Consider the following 21889-nt stretch of genomic DNA (forward strand, 5'->3'; position numbering starts at 1 on the left):
AACAAAGTCTGTGTACCGGAGTAACTTGAAGCTTAAAGAAATTCTGTAGCTTGCTTTGAGAGAACAAAATAGGATACCTGGGGCTATAATTCAGGTTTTTACTCTTCTGCTCCTCTGTCAATTCTTCCTGGCTGAGCATCCCCGTATTACCTCTTTTGTACAAGATGATTTTCTCCTTTTTCAGTTCTTCCAAATTAAAGAAATCAGAGCACAGCAGGGACAATTTCTATCGGGAGTACATCTCTAGTCGGGAATTTTAGGGATTTTGCAAAACCAGCTATGTTGGGACCAATTAGTAGTAGGTGGGTAGAAGGTTGTCAATTACAGAATGGCTAGGGAGAGAAACACAGAGTCTGGTAAAGTAGCTTTCTTTGCATTTAATGGCCAAACATGGATATGCCATCCACTATGGTCTGAATTTTTATGTCCCTCCAAAATTCACATGCTGAAATCTAATCCCCAAAGTGTTGGCATTATGAGGTGGGGGCTTTGGGAGGTGACTAGGTCATGAGGGTGGAGCTCCTGTGAATAGGGTTAATGCCCTTCTAAAAGAAGCATGAGGGAGTCCCCTGGGCCCTTCTGCCATGTGAACACACAGTACCAAGTTTCCATCTATGAAGCAGAGAGCAAGCATTCACCAGACATTGAATCTTCTGGCTCCTTGTTCCTGGACTGCCCAGCCTTCAGAACCATAAACAATAAATGTCTGCTGTTTCTAAATTACCCAGTCTAAGGTATTTCTGTTATAGCAGCACAAATGGACTAGGATACCATCCAATAAGTCTGTTTTACAGAAAACAATTTGAAAAATCATTCCTAAAATTATGCTCTTTATGTTGAGAAATGAGGCTCCACATACAGTGAAAACCAAAAGTAGCATCATATTTAGCATTCAAGCAAACACATGTCTTTAATTTTGATGACTAAAATTTTTGAAAAAGAGGCCGAGTGTGGTGGCTCACGCCTCCTTAGCACTCTGGGAGGCCGAGGCGGGTGGATCGTTTGAGCCCAGGAGTTCGAGACCAGCCTGAGCAAGAGCGAGACTCTGTCTCTACTAAAAAAATAGAAAGAAAATTAGATGGAAAACTTAAAATATATAGAAAAAATTAGCTGGGCATGGTGGCACATGCCTGTAGTCCTAGCTACTTGGGAGGCTGAGGCAGAAGGATCTCCTGAGCCCAGGAGTTTGAGGTTGCTGTGAGCTAGGCTGATGCCAAGGCACTCTCTCTAGCCTGGGCAACAGAGTGAGACTCTGTCTCAACAACAACAACAAAATTTTTGAAAAAGAGAAAAAGCTACAAAAGCCCTTTATATGGCTTCTCCCTTCAATATATAAATTAATTATATTAAGCTTTTTACTTTTACTCTAGGTCTTTAAAGACAGACTTTAGCTGTGTTTATCCTCGTTTAATTTTATTATTTAAAGGTAGTCTCACTACAGGAAAGTGGATTCTTTCCCAGGATTTCGCATCCATAAAGAGAATATGCTGATGTGCTCATTTGTAGGGATCTTGGGAAGTTGCAGTTTTGGTGGAATTCCCAGATTATATAACCAGAAAATTGTCGTTTATGAAAAAATTGAAGCCTGAGCAAATTTTAGATCATTGCCTAGGACAAAATCTACATATGTGCTTTGCCCACTGGGGCATTAGGCTGAGGAAAACAATGTTGATTGGGTCCAATATATCAAAAGCTCCTTTTCTTTTTTGTCTCTGTGCTATTTTTATTTATTTATTTTTAAATTTCAGAATACTATGTGGTACAAATGTTTTGGTTACATAATTTGCTTTTGTACGGTTTGAGTCAGAGATATAAGTGTGCAAGGCCTTCACCTAGATAGTGTGCATTGTACCCGGAGGGTGTTAATTTACCCGTCCCCTTGTCTCCCTGCCACATACTTGATTTCCATTGATTTTTTTTTTCATCTGTGCACGTAAGTGTTGATCAAGTAATTCCAATTTAGTATTGAGTACACATAGTGTTTGTTTTTCCATTCTTGTGATACTCCACATAGAAGAATGGTCTCCAGTTCTGTCCAAGTTGTTAAAAAAGATACCAGATCACCATTTTTTTTTTATGGCTGAGTAGTACTCCATGGTATACATATACCACATTTTATTAATCCACTCATGTATTGGTGGGCACTTGGGTTGTTTCCACATGTTTGCAATCATAATTATGCTGCTAGAAACATTCGAGTGCAAGTGTCTTTTTTATAAAATGTCTTTTTTTCCTTTGGATAAATACCTAATAGTGGAAGAGCTTCTTAACATCCAAAAAGTGTTCTTTGAAGTTCGGACTTTAAAAGGGCAACAAAAAGAGTTTGTATCAATTAGGATGCCTTCAGCAACGACCAAAGGAAAACTCATTTCAAAGTGGCTCAAAGGCTGAGACAGTTTAGTGACTCTTATAACCAGAAGTCTAGAACTTTAGCAATCCAATGGCTAAAGGAATCCTCTGGATTCCTTTTCTTGCCTCTATTTATCTACTGGTGCCATTACTGAGGAGGATTTTGCCATTTTGGTAAATCACATGACAGTATTCACAGGAAAGTAGTGATCACTTCTTTCCCACTATTCCAAGCAAGAGTCCTTCAACTCACTCTGAATTTGACTGTTTAGGAATTTTAACTGTGGCTGAGGGAATGGAGGGAATTGTTTAGCTTAAGCTAAAAAGGGTCCATTCCTGGAGCTGGACTAGGGGGTGGAGGTAGTCAGCTTCTTCGGAATCACAAGTGCTGTGCAGGAATAAGGGAATGAATGCCAAGTGGACAGCCAACAATGACTGGGAGATTTGTTGAGACTTGCCAAACCCAACACTATGGAGTGAAACATATTCAGTGTACTAGAATAGACTGAGGCCAAGGTTTGCAAATACCTACAGGAATGACTATAGTGTGGTTGTGGGATGAATCGACTAATCTTTCCTTGCTAACATATTTATTTCTGAAGATTTTACCTATGGATTTCTAGAAATGCATTTTTCTTTTATCTCCAGTGACCATACTTTCCATATTCTGATATATTGTTGAATATTCCTTGATACCTTTATAATAATTTAGATATAACTATTTTTATATTGTTACTACAAAACTAAATAAAATGTACTAGAACTTATTTTTTAAACTAACCATAGATTGAAACTGCTATTTAATATGAGAGGATTAAGTATTCTTTCTTTCCTTCCTGTTTTCTGTCCTTTTCTTCTTTCCTCCTTCTCTCCCTTACTTCCTTCTTCCCTCACTTTCTTTTTTTCTTTTCTTTCTATATTTTCACACTTTCTTTTATATTGAATGCTACATATTTAGAGAATTTATGTTACTGCTGTTATGTGACTAAATTAATAAATAGGCAATAATTACAGATTATACTGCTCACCAACAAACCACTTATTCTGATTTCTTTTGGAGTTTGCTCTAGTATCTCATTTAAAAAAATATTGCAGTGGAGGATATTTTCTAGGTTCCTGACTATGAGAATGGCTTCATTGCTTCTAGACATGATGGTTTTCCTGAACATATATTTCAATCAATAGTCATCTTAACTTTACAGATGTTTAGCAGTTTACTTTTGAAATACAGAGTTATGAAGGAGGCTTATGGCATCTATATGCTTTTTTCTTTCTTGTGTATATCCCCTGCTTTTCTGCCTGGTTGGTTTTAGCTTTTTTTTTCCCCCTTATAATTATCAAGACCTATTTTTGATTTTTATTTCTCCTCATTTTTGCCTAGTATTCAGGCAGACTTTTTTTTTTTTTAATTTAAATTGTCAGCTATTTTTAGCTCTATGAACTTGTCTTCATTTTTATTTTCTTTGCTACTTCTCCCCTATTTTCTGAAGAGAGGTTTTCTTCACCCAATCGTTTTTAGAATTTTTACTACGAACATAGGGGAAATTCTGGATCAATCCATCTTCCTATTATCTTTTCACTTACCATATTGATCCCTTTACTATTTTCTTCTAAGTTCCATGAGTATTTCTTGGGGTATGCTAGGTCACATTTCTATTTTCTGTAGCAACCAATCTGCCTCTCACTGCCTCCATTGATTGATATTTAGAAACAAATATAATTTCCATCTGGAAGTAATTTCTTTTTATCACAGACTGTTCTGTTTACAGATGCACTGCCCTTTCAAATTTTATAACTTTGGAATACATTTTTGACCTTTTCACAATAAAAATGAAAGATTTTAAAAGTTTTCTTCTGTTTCTTTCAGGAAGGCTATTTCACAGGTGGAAATTGGCTCTGACACCTCAGATAGGCCTACGTGCTTAGAAACATTTTTATTTCCTCTAGATCCTTGCTACTCAAATTTTGTTCCATGGAGCAACAGCATTGGTGTCACCTGGGAGCTTGTTAGAAATCCAGACTCTTGGGCCCACTTCAAAATCTGTAGTTTCCAAAGCTTCCTGGGCTTTTTCTTATTTAAATTTAGTTCAGTTATCATAGAAAATGGAAAAGCATCATATCTGAAAATTTAATGTGATTTAACAAATCACAAATCTTGTTCTGCAATTTTAAGATTCTAACACACACTCAGATTAGGCTGATGCTATTAGACCCTGGACCACATTTTTGAGTAGCAAGACTGTAGAGCAGCCCTGTTCAATAAATTGTCTGTAACGATGACAATGCTTTCTAACTGCACTGTCCAATACAGCAACCAGTACCTGCATGTGATTAATGGACACTTTAACTAATTTAAACTTCTGTTTAAATGGCCACATGTGGCTGGTGGCCACTTTATCAGACAGTACAGCAATAGAGACCTTGCGAAGTCCTGAGCACTTAGAGGGAATTTAATAAATACTAGGGAAGTGAAATAAAAAGACTTAGTGATATGAAAATAAAAATTCATTTCAGATTTTCTGACATACAGATAAAGGACAGTAGATAGGAATATGCGTAGAGCTCCTAATAGTCACACCTGTTGCCCATCAACAAATTGTCTTCAATGGTTATCAGTGGAATGTGCTATATTCAAATCACTTGTGCTATTTGTAAAAGTGGATTACTGTACTTATTTACACCAAGAAGCTGACATAATTTTTCAAAGCTCTGATTTTCACAGATTTGAGCATTCCTGGAAACAGCACTATATTCCTTTAGAACATCCTTACTGCCTTCAGTTTCAGCGCTTAGTTTCCAAAGCTTCCTGGGCTTTTTCTTATTTAAATTTGGTTCAGTTACCACAGAAAATCCAATATGTTATAAAAAAACTGGCAAAGCTCATTTCTCTGATAAATTATTTTTTTTAAAGTTTAGAATGATGCATAGAATAAAAAGAAATTTTAAACAGCAAATTTTGAAACCTTATGATGTTTTCAACATGACTGATTATTTTAAATATAATTTTAAATATGATTTTAAAAATAAATAAAATTTTGATTTGTTGAAATGTGAATTAAATTATTATAAATAAAGTACATGCATATTTATAAAATTTATAATATTTATAATAGTTGTCATGTGTCCTTCAATGTAAATAATATGATTCCTGTTTTTATCAATGTAAATATTTTCAGTTAATAGTATTATAAAACATAATCACTCAACAGATATTAATCTAATCAGAAACATTATGAGAATAAAGGAGGCAGTGATCAAAGGCACCAATGTTAGAGGGAAAATGAGTCCAAGGGAGGGTAGTGGGCTGTGTCTGAAGGGGCCTGCTCCATTTGGGGGGCTAGACCTAGGACAGAAGGGTAATCACCTCCTTCATTCTCTCCATTCCCCCACTTTCTAGTGTCTATTCCCGGAAGGGAGAGTTGAGAGGTTTCTTATTTGTCTTTCTTGATACTCAATCACTGACTTAAAGAGTCCAGAATTGCCATTTGAAAGCATCATCAATGTCACATCTCTTTTTTATCTTCTCCTTTTGATTAGCCACTCCTTAATTTGCAATCTCGGGGGCAACACTCTCTCCATAAGCTTATTTAGTTTTATCAAAAGGAAGAGTGGAAGATATGAGTACCAGACCATAAGAAGATTAAAGCACAGTTGTTAAATCCATAAGTAGATGAGATCTGTGAGTATTAAAGATACCCTGGAGCTGAATGGGAGCTTACTTTAGAAGTGTCATTGCTTTTGCACTTTGAGGATTTGTTGTGAGATTTTTTTTTCACTTTCCATTTAGAAAGTGGGTCATTAAGGATTGTCGTTTGCTAAAAAGTTAACCCTACATGCTATAAGTGCCATGAAAGGAAATAAAGTCGATTTTTTAAAAGTTAAAAGAATGTGAAATAAAGTCGATTTTTTAAAAGTTAAAGAATGTAAGTGCTTTAGAAAGCATTTATAGAATAATAAAAAGGATTTATATTTAGTAAGTTCTAGAAGAGATATGATATAAGTTTACCTGCTGCAAATAAAGCATGTGTGTATACTATTGCCCTTGCTTGGAAAAAATATCCTTGTCAAATTCTTTTGTATAAATGAAGACTCTTCCTGAAGCACTGGAATTGATTTAACCTTCCAGGTAAGATGAATTTTACAATAGGTCAAATCTGATATTAATATCATGGCATTCTCTATTCTTTTTGTCTTTAATAGTTTTCAACTTGATGTAAATACCAGGTTAAATAAAAGTGTGGCAAGTATGATGCTTCATTTTTTAAAAACGTTTTTCTGCAAAATCCTGATATAACTGTAAAGAAATGGTTGTTTTGTTTAGCTTGCGAATAGTAAGTTAGTATCTTATAGCTAGAGGTTATTAACACTCTCCACTCCATGGAAAGAATCATTTCTGTTTAATAAATTGTCATACTCTTTTGTTTAGAATTATTTCTAGCACTTAGTAGATAGACATTATATAAATACCTGTTGAATAAACAAATGCATAAAGAATGAGAAAATTATAAGACCAGGAAGTGAAGATTGGTCAGTTATTAGTCTAAAGAAGGATGTTTCATAAACAGAGAAATCCAAAATTTATTCAAACAGATTTTGGTAGAAATGAGAAAAAGTATTTTTTATTCTCTATAACTTCAAACAACATTCATTATGGTAGAATGGAAACAAAGTGATTTATTGGAAGTTTTGTGCCTCATAACTCTTGAGCCTTGGAGTGGACAGTATAAGTTAAATCTTTTCTCTTCCTCCAACACTGCTGACACCAGCTGTGCTTCTTCTCTTGGGAGACCTCTTCTGATGCTTAACGTTTGTCATAAACTTCCAATGGCCTTGCTTACTGGCTTCACTGAAGTAATTGCCAGAGGAAACTTTTATTTGACAAAGAGAAACAGTCTTCCCTTAAAGTGAGTAGAAAGAATGACAAGGCTTAAATCTGAGGACTTTGTAAAAGAAAAGTACGCAATTCAATTCTACTACATAATTTTCAAAAGAAAAACATACAAATAGTCAATGGGTATATGAAAAAATATTCAACATTACTAATTTGCAGAGAAAAATACAAATCAAAACCACAATGAAATATAATCTTACCATAGTCAGGATGACTAATGTTAAAAAGACAAAAAAATAACAGATGTTGGCAAGGATGCAGAGAGAAGGGAACTTTTACACACTGTTGGCAGGAATGTAAGCTATTAATAGTACAGCCATATGGAAAACAGTATGAAGATTTCTCAAAAAACTAAAGATAGAATTATTTGATGTAGCAATCCTACTGCTGGGTATCTACTCAAAGGAAAAGAAATCAGTATATCAAAAGGATACTTGCACTTGCATATTTATTGCAGCACTATTCACATGGCAAGGATGGGGACTAAACCTAGGTGTCCATCAGTGGATGAATGGATGAAGAAACATATTGTTTTGTGTATATATGTATATATATATAATGGAATATTATTAAGCCATGAAAAAGAACGAAATCATGTCATTTACAGCAACATGGATGGAACTGGAGGTCATTGTCTTAAGTGAAATAAGCCATGCACAGAAAGACAAATATCGTATGGTTTCACTTGTACGTGGGAGCTAAAAAATTTGAACACATGGAGGTAGAGAGTGAAAAGACATATAACAGAGACTGGGAAGGATGAGTAGGGGCAAGAGGATGATGAAGAGAAGTGAGTTAAAGGGTGCAAACATACAGTAAGATAGAAGGAATAAGTTCAGTCTTTGATATCAGAGTAGGATGATTGTATTTAACAAAAATGTATTGCACTCAAGTGATGGACACCCTAAACACCCTGACTTGATCACTATGCATTATATACATTTAATAAAATTTTTCATGTACCCCATAAATTTGTACAAGTAAAAAGGATTAAAAAATTTTCAACTTTATACTTTCATTGCTTTAAGAATTAAATAATGTAATTTGGTGAGGCTTATTGAAGTTTCCCTACATATAGCAAGTTCAAAAGGAAAATTGTCAAGCTTTCACTTTTGCCATCTGACGATTTTGCTATAATCATCAGCAAAATAACAGAAATTTAATGACCATCATTCATATGGGATGAAGAATGAGATTTAAGATGAATATCTCAATATTGATTATTTCTACTAATCAAAATCACCAGATTCCTGCTCAAATTTCCGCTGCAATTTGCCCAGGTAAACACAAAATTTATAATCTTGTAGGCAGAAATTGCTCGAGCCTTAGAAAAAAGAATACACATATAATCTATGTTTATACAAAACTTAAATTTTGATTAAATGTCCTCCTATCTATATCTTTACAGTGAAGGAACCAGAAATTACATCTAAGTAGTCTTGGAAGAAACATCATATATTTATCAAATGAGCAGCATGTACTCAGACATGATGTTTTGTCTTACAAATTTCAATATATCCATTTTTAAGAGAAGAAATAAGAATTTAATGCTTTATTGCAAGCAACACTTTAGGTGAAATAAATTCTACCATTCTAGCTGTCCGTTTTGTTTAAGTACCTTACAGTTTTTCAGTTAATTGATGCCTCTTGTCTGTTTATACAATCTATCAAGGGAATGCTTATGAGACCAAAACTAATTTTACACCACTGCATTCCCTTTACCATCTCACATTTTTTATGTGGAATTACACATTTTTTTAACCTATTCAGAGTGTCTTGGTAAATCTCAATTGTATATTCATTATACATCATTGACTGCATTTTCATGGGGAAGCATGAGACAGCGTCAAGCATTCTATTAGAACATACTCACTTTTTGCTGTTTCACAGCTACAAATCCACATGTTGGCCTGGTCAGTGTTGACTACTGGCCAAGCGAACAAAAGAGAGGACGACTCAGTGTAGTTCAGGTCTCTCTAAACCCAGTATTAAAATGCATTGATAAGCCAGTCATTTTTCCTAAATGGAATAATCATAATGAGAATGAACATATACAAAATATTTACTATGTACGTACTTTTACATATATTATACCCTCAAGAGTTAGATCCCAAATCCTCACCCCATTCTACATATCGGTCAGGGTCCTGGCAAGAAAGAGATGGAAAATTCATTCTGGGTCATTTGAGGAACTTTAGTAAAGGTATTACTAACTCCTGTAGGCAGGGTTAGGGAAAGTGCTGGTACTGTGCCCATGGCAAAAAACCCTGGGGCTAAAAAAGGTAGGAGGCAGTTTTCACCCCAAGGCCTAAAGGTGCAAGAGCAGGAGGGAGCACTTTGCAGGAGCTGGAGAGAGTAACTGTGTGGTGAAGGACAACTGATAAAAGCTCTGGCTCTTATAGAAGAGTAGTGCTAACTAGTAGTGACTCAATAGAAAAGCAGCTCGGAGAACAAATACCCGGACCTCACTCCCCTCCAGCCTTCTGAGCTCCTGCTGGTAGCCTATACTGACCAAACCCAACTGGAAAGGATTCTTTCATTGGAGTAGAAGGTGGAGGGAGGATTTGGAGTTGAAACTAGAGGGCACTCACATAGTCCTCAAGCTCTCCAAGCACAGTCTACATTAAGCCCAGTCTACACTGCCCAGGCCTAAGGCTTAAATCATCTCAGCCACTATTTGTTCCATTACTTACTTTGCTCTGGTCTTTTGTATTTTCCTAAAAACCAAGCTCCCACAACCCCTAGGGCCTTTGTACGTTGTCATCCACATGCCTGAAATGCTCTCTTCCAGGGATTAGGCTTGACTGGCTTCCTCAATCCATTTGTCAGGTCTCAAATGTCACCTCCTTTTAGATACCATCTCTGACCATCCTATCTATAACACAATGCCCCCCTCATTTAGTCATATTTTTACACATCATTTCCCTCATTTTACTCATAGCACATATCAGATCAGAAAAATATTTTTTTCCTTCTTTAGACTTATCTCATTTATTAGAATATAAGTTCAGAGGTCAAGGACTTGAATTCTTTTTGATCACTGTATTCCCAATGCTTAGAACAGTTCCTGATATGTAGAAAAATTCACTATTTTCAATCTGTAGATAGTTAAGCCCATATAATAACGTTCCTGATTTTATAGATGAAGATGTGAGACATAGGTGTGTCTAAGACTATATAGCTAATAAGCGATAGAACTAGAGTACAAGTGTAGATATTCTTAACTCTAACGTGAGAAATCTGAACCAATAAGCTATACTGACTCTTAAAAAGTTAATGGGAAAGACACTATGTCTTTGTTCACGGCCTGTCAGAGTTAATGAAGCTTTAAAAGATGACTAAATTGTAAACAAGAGAATAGTTTAGCAATATAGAAGATTCTGAGTCAACGATACTAGCAGAGTAGGAAGAGAATTTAGAATTCTTAACTCCAGGTTAAGGAAATCTATATAATGGCAGTTTCAGACAGAATATGTCTTTGGATTGCAAATGTTTTCCAATCTGCCATATTTCACACAGAAAGCAACTTCTGCTCTGCATTGCTTTTCATGATGGTTGGGCAAAAACAGAAACAGCTTGTTTGCCAAAATGTTAGCTGTTTTGATTAAAAAAATAAAAAAATGTAAATTCAACGCTGGTTAAAAAGAAGAGGTACAATTTATATCCCCTCCTCATTTTATATTTCAATTAAGCTCATTTCTCCCCCTTCTTCTCTGGCATTTTGAATCAGATCCAGTTGGAACATGGAGAATAATGTTACCTCTGGTCAAAAATGAACACTTTCACATTTACGTAATCATTTTCACTATTCTTCCCAGGCTTTTGTTACACAAAATGAAAACAAAAGCTGGTAAAGATGCTGGCATGAGAGGTGGAAGTGGGAGGTAGTGGAAATGGGGAGAGGAGAATGGGAAAGCAAGACATGTCTTAAGCATTCATAATGATATTGTTTCCACAATTTCTTTTTATGTGTAATTCCACTGGGAGCAACACTTCTGCTGGTGCCCTTTTTTCCTATACAGTACACACTTCTCATTCACATGTACTGCTCCTTGCTGTATGAAAAACTATGTGCAGAGGGGGAGATTAACACTGCCTTAATTATCAGAATTTTTTACCTTGACATTTCCTCTCTCTATTTATAAATGTTTTTGGTTGGCAGTGGGAGATAAAGCATTTTATCTCTGTAATCATTCCATTTTATTTATTTTTACTTCCTAAGCTTTCAAGCCTATCCTACTTTCCATGGTTGTATTTCTGTGGAAACTAAACACAAAATAAATTTCTAAGTTGGGCTACAGGTCAATAGATATTTTCATATTCAGTGGTAGAGATAAAGACATAAAGTTGTCCAAAACTCTCTCCTAACCATTCATTATGTTGAAGACTCTAAACACTTGCCTAGAGAACAACGTTTTCATCCATTGGCTGATTATTTTTGTAATGAACATAATCCTATTGCAAGATTTCCAGCACCTCTTTTCCTGTTTCTTAGTGTCATTACACATAGGAAGGTTGAAATAATGTATTTGTTGTCTTCAAATACCACAGTGATGCTGTAAAGAATATTAGGCCAAAATATGGGACAGCTTGAAATAAATCCTCTTAAGTTTTTAGATGCAAAATAAATGAAACTTCATCTCTGAAAGTAATATGCAGAGAAGACCCTCTTTGCTCCACTGAAGCACCACTAATTATGGTAACTATAACTTTCACAAGGTTACATGACCTTATTTTTTTCTGGTTGCATAGTAAATATAACTGCTTGCAATCCTGTTTCATTGAAGTGAAATCTGGCATGAAGTAAATTATTGTCCTTGCCTTGAGGAGCAGGCTAATGCTAACAACCCTGAATTGAAATGACCATAAGTGGTCCATTTCTTTGATTGGTTGTTATGTTTTTAGAGAATTCCAAGTTGGTTAGAGAATTAAATAAGGAAATCATGAATTTAGAAAATAAGAAAAGCAGTATTGCTCACATGTCATCTCAAGGAAAAAGAACCAAAGGAGATTTGGGAAAATGAGTTACCATGAAAAGCTTTACAAATTTAAGACATTGTTATTATGTAATATATAATATTATATAGAATATTATATAGAATCATATTATTGCCATTATTAGTCACTCATTGTTGGATAGCAAGATTAGAGTTAGCTTATAGAACTTTCAAAGGCAGCATTTATGATTTGAGATAGTGTGATAATGGAGCGGTAGAATGTGGCAAATTCAGCAGAAGTTGTATCAGTCCACTTTTTAGTTTCTGGAGTCTGAGTCTAAGGGAGGATTTGTAGTATTGAGGGGATACGCTATAGTCTCTCTCTCCCTACCCAACTCTCTTTCCCTTTCACATCATTTATATTTTTGAAGCCCCTCAGAATTTGAATCACAGTATAACAGAGCACCTGGTTGGAAAATATGACAGGGAAGTCTTTAAGAAGATGGTCTTTGTATCTATTTATTTCTCCCTTGCTTGACGTCGGGAGCACTTAATGAACAAAATAGATATGATTGCTATGCACAAGAAGTTCTCCAGTCCATAACCCCACCAGACAGGTGCTCCTTGTTACCACAAAGCCTCAGGGAAATTGGATTTTCAAGCTCTCTGACTCTCACTGTCCTTCTCTTCAGTTGTTTAAACAACAGGGCACATACTTCCCCCACCTTTTCTTTGTTTGTTTTCATTTTCTATTCTCTTCAACTTCTTAAAAAAATTTTTTTGGTATTTTTACTCTTGTTTTCTACTCAGGGCTTTCATTTGGCGAGAAGGTCTTGTCAATTGGTGGCTACTTTTTCATGGCTCTATTTCTCTGTAATTTGCGGCAAGCACGTTGCTCTACCCTAGGTTCCAATTCCTCTATCTCACTCTTTGGATGCATTAAGTGAGAGGAGGTGCCCGTGTGATGAAGTCTGGCTGCATCCACTATCCCAAGAGTCAGTGGATATGTTTTGGCTTCAGAGTGGAAACCTAAAAACTATAGCTGACACTTCTAAATTGTAATATTCTTGGCTGTGTGACTAATGACCTCTCTTTCTTCTCTGTTTTTGTCTCCTTTATTCTTGTATCTGTTTTTCTCAGTCAACTTCTTGACAGATCAATTTCCTCGTCAAGACTTTTAACCCCAGTTTCCTACTCAGTCATATTGATATTCATACTCTGGCCTTTGACTATTGTTATAATAATGCTTATGATAATTAATAATAATGACTAACATCTATTGAACGTTTATTATATGGAAAACATGCTTTTCAGAATTTTATTTATATTCCCATTTAACTCTCGAGCAATACTTTGAATTAAGTACTCTTATTATCCTTACTTTGCAAGTTAAGAAACTGAGTGCAGAGAGGTTAATGTACTTACCACAAATCCCATAGTTACTAAGTGACAGAGGGGATTTCAAGATTTCTTTGAATTCAGAGCCTGTATCCTTAGCCATGACATTGACTTACCTGTCCTACTAATGAAGTATTTACCATACCCTGCCTGGTCACTGTCCCAAGAATAAGGAGAAGTAAGTGAAAAGTGCAAACTACTAGTTTCTCTCTTTATTTTATGATATCTATACACTGAATAAAAAAATCTGTTGGCAGAGATGAGCTAAACAATTGAAAGATGAGAATCCCCCTACATAGCTTCAGCCTCACCTGCATGGTACTGGGAAGAAATGGGCAGGGCTGGGCACCAGGAAAGCACCTAGGCAGCCATAATCTGGGAGTGAATCGATTTTGCCTCTGGAACCCACAATCTGGCTGATCACTCCAAAGTCTTCAGACAAGCGTGATCTACTGCATGCTCAAAGTTTTTCATTTCTTTAGGAAGAAAATGGGTCTGAACTGATTCTTGCTTAAACTCACATTTATAACCCAGCCGAATAAAATGATGATTGAGGTGTGTATGTCATATGGTAAATCCTGATGGGGAAACTCACCCAGCTTGAGTACATGATTCATCAAGAGCTCTTACAATTCCCAGAAGTTGTTTCCCAGCAAATATCATGTGAATTATCATATAAAGAGGAAGATAAACTGTTCAATGACCAGAATATCATGATATTACAGTTATAGGAGAGTCTAATAAATAATCACTTTGGCATGTGATTTATTTATATTTCTACCAGTTGTCTTTCAACTCTACATTAAGTATAGTTGACTATATTTTTGGGGGAAAGATACAGCAGATGTGATTTTTTTCAGTTCTTTGATTTCTGTGTTGAGAGTCCATAGCTTTGATGCATTCTTGAAACAACGCTAATAAAGCAATGCGTTTTATTCCCTGTTTAATAAAATAAAACCAGCAGGTTGTCTTACTTTCTGAAATGTTTGATAAAGTATCCCTCTTGCTGAGCTCAGAGAAAAAGCAATGGATTTTTCTTTTTTTCATTTTATGAGCTCTAGGATGCAAAGTTCCTAAGTATAATTCACTGTTCTTTATGTGAATTTCTCACAACATCCTGTTTTCTCTCTTCTAGTTCTTTTGAATAATTCTCACACTGCTTGGTGAGCTGCTAATCAGTTTAGCCTGTGAAATCTAGGATGGAACAAAGCACATTACTGGTGCAGGGGGATCAGCCTTTTAAGTAATACAGCACAGCTATTTGACACTCTTTTCATTAAATGAGAGCTCAGATTTAATAAAATTCTTAGTAAACTATAGCTTTTCTTTGCTTTCTTAAATTATTATATTATATTAATACTAATTAACATAAATTAATATTAATATACTCTATGTGCTGAAATGAGATATAAATGCTTCTTAGTTTATAAGTGGAGTTTTACTCTTAGGCTTTTTATGAACATATCAGTAACTATTACAGATAGCTTAGTCTCAAACTGGTAAACACCCATTGCAGTATTTGGGCAATACCTTGCAGGATGTTATAATAACAAACCATGAGTAAATGACAGCAGAAGTATATTATCTTCATTTACGCTGTTTCTGTAATTACCTGCAGCATTTTGAGGCTATGTTCACATTCATCTTCATTTCACAATTTGCTTTCATTACAATAATTGATTGTGGTTTAACTGCTGTGGATTTAGATGGTAGTCCAAATCAAATAGTAAGTAGTTTTGAAATTATTTATAGTAAAAAAACCAAACAAATACATGGGATATTTTACATAGACATCAAATTCTGCCAGTAGAAGTGAAACCGAGCCTTCATCTTTAACAGAACCATTTTCCCTAAGGGCTAATACATGACATGGTTGGTGTTGAAATATGAAGATTATTTTAACAGTCATTAAAAAAATTTCATATATTTTCACACATCATTGGAAGCTCTCTTATACTGTAATTACCTTAGTAACACCTGATTTTCAGACCTCAGTCTCCATTTTGGGCTTTATTTTGGGAGTTCACAAATTATGGTGAGGCAATGCTCTGCATCCTTGGTAAGCATTCTTGTAGTATAAATGCTCATGCTTTATAAAATGAAAACACAAATCAAATCAATCAAAACTCATGGTTAATAAAATGAACAATAAAATGGGAGTCTGTTAACCAAGATTATTTGATATGAGAAACAAGTATTTGTGTAGTTCATCTCATTCATATGAGTTAAAAGCCACTTTTAAGAGGATTATTGACACAAAAAACAATTGGACATAGTTGTTTATGATTTTCCCCCCAAAAAGTTGAAGCTGAATATTTTTCTTTATTTCATTATAATAAGAAAACGCTAGAAAATTGTTCTTAAAATTTACCTCACAACCTCCATAATAGCCTGAAATAAAAAAAAAAAAAAAAATGAAGAGTGAGAGTAAGTGGCATTCCCCAAAATAGTTTCACAGAATTCTTTGTTCATGGAGTATCTCATGGGACCATTGTCCCAGAGGGCAGATTTTAATAAATAATGTACTATATTACACCATATTTTAATAAATACCTATTGAATCAGAAAAAAACATTACCTTATTTAAGAAGACTTTTCTGATTAGTGTCACTAAGAATAATTGTATCTAAAAATAAAATAAAAGTAGATTATAATACAATAAGAAAATAAAATATAGGTGGCTCTTGAACTCAAAATTTTGTCAGTTTGGAAAAATAGTGAAAAACATAAAAAATTTTGGATAAGTTATTTAAAAACTGGATTATACTTGATTGAAAGGTCACCTCAAAGAAAAAAACACTTCAAACTTCAGGTCCATTAGGAGGCAAGTGGTCTTGACTTGTGTCACCTTTTTAGGCTCTCTTCTCTCTGGCTATAATTTTTTTTTTTTTTAATTTTAGTTCCCACAAAAGCAAACAGCTTAAATGACATTTTAAATTAGACAATATCAAGAAGAAAAAAAAAATCATAAACCTCTCTGATCTCTCTGGAAACAACTTTCACATGATCAAAATCAATATTCTTTGTTAAGGTGGAGAAGAAATAAGAAACATATGGGTGCGATGGAAGGGAAACTACAAATTTCAAAAAGAAACAAATTCAAAACTCCACTCAGGCATATGTATTCCCAGGCAGACTCCTGAACCGTAGAGGGTTTAGTTTTGGTGTAAGGGTTTGAACTTTTCAGATTTGATCTCAATAGCTTTGCAGGATAACCCTCCAGGGACTTCAACGGTGTTCAAAAGGCTCCTTGTGATCATTGCAAGTTTGATTTATTTGCACTTTCCAAATCAAAATTCTTTTATTTACTGAGATGCAAAGCCTCTTTAATGCCTGTTTTTAATAATGATAGTGACCATGATATTTTGATGTTAATATCTTGCTAGAGACATGCACTATCATTGCCTCCATTTTCAGAAAAGAGAGTGAAGGATCTTGGGAGATTAAGTAATATACCCAAGGCCATGTAACTAGGAAGACTCAGAGCTGAGATTTTACTTAAGAACATCTGAACTCAGAGGCTAAATTCTTCACTGATCTCTGTAATATGTGGAATGACACTGAGTTATGGTATCATCTATGCTTCATTTGTTATAGTTGACAATTTCTAATTCTTGAATATGCCTAAAATGCTTTTGAAATACTTGAGGAGAAATATGTAATATGTTGATATATTAAGAAATATATTTACAAATTAAGATGACTATCATTAAGACTTGATTCTGATATATTATTTTTCATCTTAAAAATGTAAATTTAGCCACAAATATTCTGGTCAGTGTGCTTGATAGTGTTATTCATATCTTCTGTGTCTTTGATGATTTATTGTCTGGTTGATCTACCAATTGCTAAAAGAGGAATTTGATTAATAATATCTCCAACTCTTATTGTGGATTTGCCTGTGTCTCCCTTTAATTTTGTTAAATTTCAATTTTGTATGTTCATGTTCTGATATTAAAACATACACATTTTTATCATTTTTTAGATGAATTGATCCTTTTATTTTTATGAAATAGCTTCCTTATCATTAGTAATAATTTTCGACTTGAAATCTGAGTTACATGGTATTAATATAGCTACTACATTCTTTTTAGGATTACTGTCTGCATGGAATCTCTTCTTCCATCCACATATTCTCAATGTAGATATATTTGTATATTTAGTGGTCATTTCTTATAGGCTGAATGTAGTTGAGTCTTTTTTTCATTCTGGCAATCTCTACCTTTTTTATTTTATTTTATTATTTTTTAAATCATACCTTTTAATTGAATTGTAATTCCATTAATGTCTAATCTAATTATTGTGATGGGTTGATTTAGGGTCTATCATTCTATTATTTGTTTTTGTATTCATCTCCTTTGTTTTTCATTTTGTTGTTTTGCTGCCTTTTGGGGATTATTTAGAAATGTCAGAAATCCATTTTAATTTTTCTATTGACTTTTAAGCTATGTTTTGTGCCATTATTTTAGTGGTTGAAATATAGATTACAGTATATACCCTTAACTTTTAACAGTCCATTTACAGTTAATATTACTTCATGTAAAATGTAGAAACCTTGAAATCATATAGGTCCATATCCCCTACCTCCCAGCTTTTATGCTATAGTATTATATATTGCATATTAACATGTTACAAATCCCATAAAACAATATTGTAATGTTTGGTTTAAACAATTATATATATTATAAGGAAATTAAGAGACATAAAGCAAAACAAACCTTTTTAAAATTAAGCCAGATGCTTAACATTTCCTATGTTCTTCATTCCTTTCTCAGCATTTGAGTTTCCATACGGTATCATTTCCGTTCAGCTTAAAAAATGTCCTTTATCATTCATTTCTTGTGTTAACATATCTTCTGGTGACAATCTTTTACTTTTATTTACATAAAAATGTCATTCTGCATTTATTGTTGTTTTCAAACCCACTTTATTGAGATATGATTCACATACAGAAATGTCTAGATGTTTAATATACACAACTCAATGTGTTTGGGGGTAAGTACACACCTGTGAAACCATCAAATCATCATCACTACCAATGTCATAAACTCCTCCATCACTTCCAAAACTTTCCACTTGCCCTCTTTATGTTTTTCTCCCCTTTTGTGGTAAGGGCAAATTTAAGTATACAATTAGCAAATGTTTAAGTACACAATACAGTGCTGTTAATTATAAGCCCTATGTTGTACAGTAGATCCTCAGAATTTATTTATTTTACATAAGTGAAACTCTGTACCCTTTAATCAACAATACCTCATTTTCCCCTCCCCCCAGCCCTGGCAACCACTGTTCTACTCTCTGCTTTTATATGTTTGATAATTTTAGATTCCACAGATAAATGAGATCATGCAGTATTTGTCTTTTTGTGTCTGGCTTATTTCACTTAGTATAATGTCCTCTAAGCCCATCCATGTCCCAAATGGCAGCATTTCTTTCCTTTCTTTCCTTTGCTTTCTTTTCCTTTTTTTTTTTTTTTTTTTTTTTTTTTTTTAAGGTCTGCCTTTATTTTTGAAATATATTTGTACTGGATGTAGAATTCTGGTTGACAGACTTTTTTCTTTGAGTACTTCGAAGATTTCCTTTGGTTTGCTTCTGCTCTCCATGGTTCCTTAACGCTGAATTGCTCTCACTCTTTATGTAAAATGTTTTTCTCTTTCCGTTTTCTCATTATCTTTCACTCTCTGTTTTCAAAATTACTTTTACCCAGTTGACTAATTATGATGTATTTCAGTATAGCTTTATTTGTGTTTAATTTACTTGGCACTTATTAAGTATATTGAAGATGAAAATTTATGTTTTTCTTTCAAATTTGGGAAATCTTTGGCCATTATTTCTTTATATATTTTTGTGTCCAATTTCTTCTTTTTTTTCTTCAAAAATTCCTCTTTGACGTATATTTGGCCGTTTGATATTAACAAATACATCACTAGGATTGTGTTCGTTCATTACTTTTAATTTTGTTTTCTCTTTGTTTTTCACATTGGACAATTTCTGTTCATATGTCTGTAGAACTGTCTTACAATTACTCTTTCTTTAGTCATGTTCATTTGAGTATTATGTCCCTGCAGTAAAATTTTTATTTCAGGTACTGTATATTTTTGGTTATAGAATTTATTTTTGTTTTTTTAATTGTTTTTATTTTTCTACTGTAATTCCCTAGGCTTTATTCACTGTAAACATAGTTTATTTTACTTCATTGAGAGAATTATAACAGCTACTTTAAATTTCTTGTGCACTAGTTCCAACATGTCATCTTGAGATTGGAAACATTACCTTCTCTTTTCTTTTGAGAATGTGTTCCATTTTCTAAGATCTTCATCATTTGACCTTAACTTAGACTTTTACAGTTGTAAATATGAACATAAAGTGGGACATTGAAATTAAGCAGTGAAGTTTTTTTTTAAGATATTTATTCCAGATGATCCAGAAGATGTTCATTTATGTATTGTAGATTTTTTTTAAAAGAAAACACAATTACAAAATATTGTGAATTCACAGTCCTCTGAGATTACATCTGTAGTTCCTACTAGTCTAATGTTTTGAGCTAGAAAAATTTTTTTTTTTTTTTTTTTGAGACAGAGTCTCACTCTGTTGCCCAGGCTAGAGTGAGTGCCGTGGCGTCAGCCTAGCTCACAGCAACCTCAAACTCCTGAGCTCAAGCGATCCTACTGTCTCAGCCTCCCGAGTAGCTGGGACTACAGGCATGCGCCACCATGCCCGGCTAATTTTTTTTTTCTATATATATTTTTAGCTGTCCATATAATTTCTTTCTATTTTTAGTAGAGGTGGGGTCTCGCTCTTGCTCAGGCTGGTCTCGAACTCCTGAGCTCAAACGATCCGCCCACCTCGGCCTCCCAGAGAGCTAGGATTACAGGCGTGAGCCACCGCGCCCGGCCTAGAAAAATTTTGATATCTTGCTTTTGGTTACTTAAATACCATTTGCATAGTACAGGAAGGGAGGGTCGGGAGACAAAAATGCATTAGGAGACTAATGAGTGAGAACCATTTGAAAGGTAGAGGAGAGAAATGAAGGAAAGGCAAAAAGGGAAAAGATAGTCCTCAAAGAATTAGAAAAGGGAAAGAAAGAAGAAAGAAAAAACATGACAAAAATTCTTTGCCATAAGAAAAGAAAAGATGAGAACAAAGGATTTCATAGAGAGTGTAGAAGAAATAATGTGAAACAGGGATAGTTTGTTTGATAGATGGGGCTGGTGGAGTGGGTAGGAGAAAGAACACTTAAGCACTCAACACTTGCGTCTTGTTTTTGTTTTCACAAACAGAACAAATGGCAGGTGATTAAGACTTATTTTCCCCAGAAATCCCTTTATGCCTTTCTTAATTTTTTTTCTTGTTCTTTCTTCTCCTTTCTTCCCTTGTGCCATGCAGGAGAACATCTCTTCTGAACTTTTCCTCCAGTTTCCATTGTTTCTCAGAGCAAGTAGAGGTAAAACATAGGTGAGCCACAGAAACATGGCCTCAGGCTCAAGGCAGTAGTGGATCCCAACTACAGTGGCCTGTGGATTTCAACAGTGTATCGGGAATGCAATTAAGTGTTTACTGCTTAGCAAGCCCCAAAATATCTTAACGTGGTCTTTGGAAATCATTTCTCTAGAAATCTGTAATTTAATTTGTTTCTCCAAGTACCTTTCTCCCAATAGTGAATCATTTGTGCAGCAGAGGGAAGCTGACTAGTTGAGCAGAAAAGCACTGGTTTATATTATGGAGAAGACATGCCTGAATTGGTCAATGCAAATGGAAAGACTTTTATTTTTTACATCTAAATATATAAGGGAAATGAATATATATATCTTGGGCATTTGACTAAGGGAACATGAATTGTTTCAGTAGTGCAAATAATATTCTAAAAAATTTCCCACAGTTCCGTGGTTAATAGAAAATTTCACATTACTCTAGAGCAGAGGTTTTCAAATTTTTGCTTTCAGGAGATCTTTACACTGTTAAAAATTGTTGTGCTCAACAGGCTCTTGCTGTTATGTGGGCTATGCTGTTATGTGGGTTGTATCTGTTTATCTGTTGGCACTTACCAAAGTAAAAATTAAAACTGAGAAATTAAAAATATTTATTTATTAATAATGTTCAAATAATAATAAACCCATTACATGTTAATAAAATATTTTTATTGAAACATAACAATTTTTTCAAAAGTAATATAATTTCTGCAAGAAAAATGTCATTGTTTCACATTTTTGCAAGTCAATTTACTATCTGTCTAAATAGAAGGTAGTTAGGTAGTTGAATAATCACATCTGTTTCTGTAATCAATCTCTTTTAAAATGTTTTGGTCAAAGTATAT

The sequence above is a fragment of the Eulemur rufifrons genome, chromosome 7, assembly GCF_041146395.1.
Source record: "Eulemur rufifrons isolate Redbay chromosome 7, OSU_ERuf_1, whole genome shotgun sequence".
NCBI classification, from domain to species: Eukaryota; Metazoa; Chordata; class Mammalia; order Primates; family Lemuridae; genus Eulemur; species Eulemur rufifrons.